This window comes from Balaenoptera musculus, chromosome 8 (genome assembly GCF_009873245.2).
Source record: "Balaenoptera musculus isolate JJ_BM4_2016_0621 chromosome 8, mBalMus1.pri.v3, whole genome shotgun sequence".
In the NCBI taxonomy this organism is placed as follows: Eukaryota; Metazoa; Chordata; class Mammalia; order Artiodactyla; family Balaenopteridae; genus Balaenoptera; species Balaenoptera musculus.
The window spans coordinates 80,638,077-80,643,709 of NC_045792.1; positions in this window are offsets into that span (position 1 = coordinate 80,638,077).

A 5,633-nucleotide genomic window follows, 5' to 3' on the forward strand; every position below is an offset into this window, starting at 1 on the left:
AAAATGATTCAATGTGACTGGCCTCCTCTTCCTGCTTCATTTCCTGAACTGGCATCAGATAGACACTGCCAGCACCCCCTTATTTGCTCAGCTCAACACTGGGGCCACAAAGTAACTGGAGAGTTGAGTAAAGCCTGAGGGACAGAAAGAAAGAGCCATTTTCTATCTCCATGATTGGTATTTGAATCCTAATCTGTCCATGGAAAGGAAAGAGCTATCTCTTCAGGTAGTTGGATCTCCAAGAAAGACATAGCTGCCATCTGAAACTTCTGAATCATGACTATAGTCTCAAATGCTGAACATCTAAAAGAGAGACCAAAACAATATGTCAGGCCTGTGAACACTCTATGTTTGTAGCTGAAATTAGGCAACCTGCCCTAGCAGAGTCTCCTAGTCAACTGGAAGAGAAAATATGGAAGCCACAAGAATTTTTTTTTTTTAATAAAAAAATGCAAGTCAAATAGACTGCCCAGACTTCTTACCCCTGGACCCCTCTTTAGTTGCCAAGACAGAATTCCAGGATAGGTTAGGAGAATTCAACCCTCCAAGTGGCAGATTCCAGGCCCCTTTTACTGCCAGCAGCATGAGAGAAGACAGACCAAGAGTTTGATCCTCCAAAAAGAAATATCAAAAAGAAGAATCAAGTAGAACGTTCTTCATGGTCACACAAGATTTTTTTTACCTTTTCCCACCTCACATTGTATATGAAAAGCTTAATGTTTTAGCATTGTGACAAAATTTTAGCACATCTTCTTGTCTTTGATGTGAATGATTAGGGCTTTAATATAGATTATACTTAAGCATCATGCACTTGTAGAATAGCAATGTTATGAAATGGCTCAGTTCCCCCCACGTGCCACACACATTGTGCTGAATAGTTTATACGTATTATCTTATACAAGCTTTAGCAGAAGTCTAAGGTACTGTACCTCTCTGCTATTTTTGCATCCTAATATCCATTGATTCTAACCCTGTTTAGGAAACCGTAATTTCCTTCTGAGGAGCCACATTTTCCCACTTTGTTAATTAAATTCCTGTGGATTGACACTAGAGGTGAAGCACGTGACAAATTTGAGCCTATCGGCAGTTCGTAAACAATATGGATGACAATGTCATTTAAGCTGGAACTTCTCAGAAAGAAACATTCTTTTTTTTTTTTTTTTTTAAAGCTTTATTGATTGATTGATTGATTGATCACTATGTTGGGTCTTCGTTTCTGTGCTAGGACTTTCTGTAGTTGCAGCAAGCGGGGGCCACTCCTCATCGTGGTGCGCGGGCCTCTCACTATTGTGGCCTCTCTTGTTGCGGAGCACAGGCTCCAGACGCGCAGGCTCAGTAGTTGTGGCTCACGGGCCTAGTTGCTCCGCGGCATGTGGGATCCTCCCAGACCAGGGCGCGAACCCGTGTCCCCTGCATTAGCAGGCAGATTCTCAACCACTGCGCCACCAGGGAAGCCCAGAAACATTCTTATTGTCTCCTGTGTCTGAGCTTGGATGTGTCCTTGGGAGTTGCTGGTTTGGGTATCTTAAGAAAATAAATTGCTTAGGATGGAGGGAAAAAACAGTAAAGTGAAACTATAAAAAATAGAGATAGAAATTGGATCCAAGTGATATTGTTTGAATCCTGGATCAAGCCTCATCTGAAATCAATGATCATCTTTGATCTGTTCAGTTATATAAAAAATGTATTTTCAGCTTAACCCAGGTTAGGCCAGGTTTTCTGGCATTTGTAACAGAAACCTCACTATTGCATTTCATTTTACACATAAGTCCCTGAGTCTTAGGGAAGTTAAGTAATTTAACCCAAAGCAATACTGTTACTGAATAACAGAGATGCTAAGCCCTATACTTAAACATTTGGAGAACTTGAGTACACAATTATCCATGTCTAAGATGAAGATAATTTACCATCAACTTTTTCAGGGAATTCATCAAAAGAAACACACCCTGAAAGATGTTGTACTGACATCTCTTCTTGCTGTATTTCAATCAACAAGTACTTGCCAAAGTAGGACTCCATCCCAGGTCTGCCCAACTTTATAGCCCACACCAGCTGTATTGTTTCATACAGCAGAAGCAATAAAGGGTAACATTCTACCTGTCAGAAAGAGCCTGATTATTTCTCAGTGGAGCCAGGATAAGAACAAATGACTCATGGGGGGAAAGGTTAGAAGTTTTCTATGGTTGATGTCTGTGGGCCTGAAATACATGCTAAGATAGAGTGTATGGGCTGCCTTCAGGAGCACGTGACATAGATCCTCCTTTCTTTTTTTTTTTTTTCTTCTTTTATTTATTTATTTTTAAAATTATATATAGTTGATGTGCAATATTATATAAGTTACAGGTAAACAATATAGTGGTTCACAGTTTTAAAGGTTATATTCCAATCATAGATATTAAAAAATATTGGCTATATTCCCCATGTTCTATAATATATCCTTGTAGCTTATTTTATACCTAATAGTTTGTACATCTTAATCCCCTACCCATATATTGCCCATCTCTCCCCAACTGGTAGCCGCTACTTTGCTCTCTATATCTCTGTCTGCTTCTTTTTTATTATATTCACTAGTTTCCTGTATTTTTTAGATTCCACATATAAGTGATATAACACAGTATTTGTTTTTCTCTGACTTATTTCACTTAACATAAGGCCCTCCAAGTCTATCCATATTGCTGCAAATGGCAAAATTTCATTCTTTTTTATGGCTGCGTAGTATTCCATTGTGCGTGTGTGTGTGTGTGTGTGTGTGTGTGTGTGTGTGTGTGTGTGTGTGTGTGTGTATATGTGTATATATATATATATATATATATATATATCTCACATCTTCTTTACCCATTCATCTGCTGATGGACACTTAGGTTGTTCCCATACTTGGCAACTGTAAATAATGCTGCTTTGAACTTGGGGTGCATATATCTTTTCAAATTAGTGTTTTGGTTTTTTTCCGATATATACCCAAAAATGGATTGCTGTGTCATTTCTTTTTTTTTTTTTTTTTAACATCTTTATTGGAGTATAATTGCTTTACAGTGTTGTGTTAGTTTCTGCTGTATAACAAAGTGAATCAGCTATATATATATACATATATCACCATATCCCCTCCCTCTTGCGTCTCCCTCCCACCCTCCCTATCCCACCCCTCTAGGTGGTCACAAAGCACCGAGCTGATCTCCCTGTGTTATGCAGCTGCTTCCCACTAGCTATCTATTTTACATTTGGTAGTGTATATAAGTCTATGCCACTCTCTCACTTGGTCCCAGCTTACACTTCCCCCTCCCCATGTCCTCAAGTCCATTCTCTACATCTGCATCTGTTTTTATTCCTGTCTTCCCCCTAGGTTCATCAGGACCTCTTTTTTTTTTTTTTTTTTTTTTAGATTCTATATATATGTTTCAGCATACAGTATTTATTTTTCTCTTTCTGACTTACTTCACTCTGTATGACAGACTCTAGGTCCATCCACCTCAAAACAAGTGACTCAATTTTGTTTCTTTTTATGGGTGAGTAATATTCCATTGTATATATGTGCCACATCTTCTTAATCCATTCATCTCTCAATGGACACTTAGGTTGCTTCCATATCCTGGCTATTGTAAATAGTGTTGCAATGAACACTGTGGTACATGTCTGTTTTTGAATTATGGTTTTCTCAGAGTATATGCCCAGTGGTGGGATTGCTGGATCATATGGTAGTTCTATTTTTAGTTTTTTAAGGAACCTCCATATTGTTCTCCATAGTGGCTGTACCAATTTACCTTCCCACCAGCAGTGCAAGAGGGTTCCCTTTTCTCTACACCCTCTCCAGCACTTACTGTTTGTAGATATTTTGATGATGGCCATTCTGACTGCTGTGAGGTGATACCTCATTGTAGTTTTGACTTGAATTTCTCTAATGATTAGTGATGTTGAGCATCCTTTCATGTGTTTGTTGGCAATCTGTATATCTTCTTTGGGTAAATATCTATTTAAGTATTCTGCCCATTTTTGGATTGGGTTGTTTGTTTTTTTGATACTGCACTGCATGAGTTGCTTGTAAATTTTGGAGCTTGATCCTTTGTCAGTTGCTTCATTTACAAATATTTTCTCCCATTCTGAGGGTTGTCTTTTCATCTTGTTTATGGTTTCCTTTGCTATGCAAAAGCTGTTAAGTTTCATCAGGTCCCATTTGTTTATTTTTGTTTTTATTTCCATTTCTCTAAGAGGTGGGTCAAAAAGAATCTTGCTATGTCATAGAGTGTTCTGCCTATGTATTCCTCTAAGAGTTTTATACTGTCTGGACTTACATTTAGGTCTTTAATCCATTTTGAGTTTATTTTTGTATACATTGTTAGGGAGCATTCTAATTTCATTCTTTTACATATAGCTGTCCAGTTTTCCCAGCAACACTTACTGAAGAGGCTGTCTTTTCCCCATTGTATATTCTTGCCTCCTTTATCAAAGAAAAGGTGACCAGATATGTGTGGGTTTTTCTCTGGGCTTTCTATCCTGTTCCATTGATCTATATTACTGTTTTTGTGCCAGTACCATACTGTCTTGATTACTGTACCTTTGTAGTATAGTCTCAAGTCTGGGATCCTTATTCCTCTGGCTCCGTTTTTCTTTCTCAAGATTGCTTTGACTGTTCGAGGTCTTTTGTGTTTCCATACAAATTGTGAAATTTGTTCTAGTCTGTGAAAAATGCCATTGGTACTTTGATATGGATTGCATTGAATCTGTAGTTTGTTTTGGGTAGTATAGTCATTTTCACAATGTTGATTCTTCCAATCCAAGAACATGGTATATATCTCCATCTGTTTATACCATCTGTAATTTCTTTCATCAGTGTCTTATAATTTTCTGCATACAGGTCTTTTGTCTCCTTATGTAGATTTATTCCTAGGTATTTTATTCTTTTTGTTGCAATGGTAAATGGGCACGTTTCCTTACTTTCTCTTTCAGATTTTTCATCATTAGCGTATAGGAATGTTAGAGATTTCTGTGCATTAATTTTGTATACTGTTATTTTACCAAATTCATTGATTAGCTCTACTAGTTTTCTGGTAGCGTCTTTAGTATTCTCTATGTATAGTAGCATGTCAACTGCAAACAGTGACAGCTTTACTTCTTCTTTTCCGATTTGGATTCTTTTTATTTCTTTTTCTTCTCTGATTGCTGTAGCTAAAACTTCCAAAACTATGGTTTATAATAGCAGTGAGAGTGGGCAACCTTGTTTGTTCCTGATCTTAGAGGAAATGGTTTCAGTGTTTCACCATTGAGAACGATGTTGGCTGTGTGTTTGTCATATATGGCCTTTATTATGTTGAGGTAGGTTCCCTCTATGCTTACTTTCTGGAGAGTTTTTATCATAAATGGGTGTTGAATTTTGTCAAAAGCTTTTTCTGCATCTATTGAGATGATCATATGGTTTTTATCCTTCAATTTGTTAATATGGTGTATCACATTGATTGATTTGCATATATTGAAGAATCCTTGCATTCCTGGGATAAACCCCACTTGTTCATGTTGTATGATCCTTTTAATGTGTTGTTGGATTCTGTTTGCTAGTATTTTGTTGAGGATTTTTGCATCTATGTTCATCAGTGATATTGGTCTGTAGTTTTCTATTTTTGTGACATCTTTGTCTGGTTTTG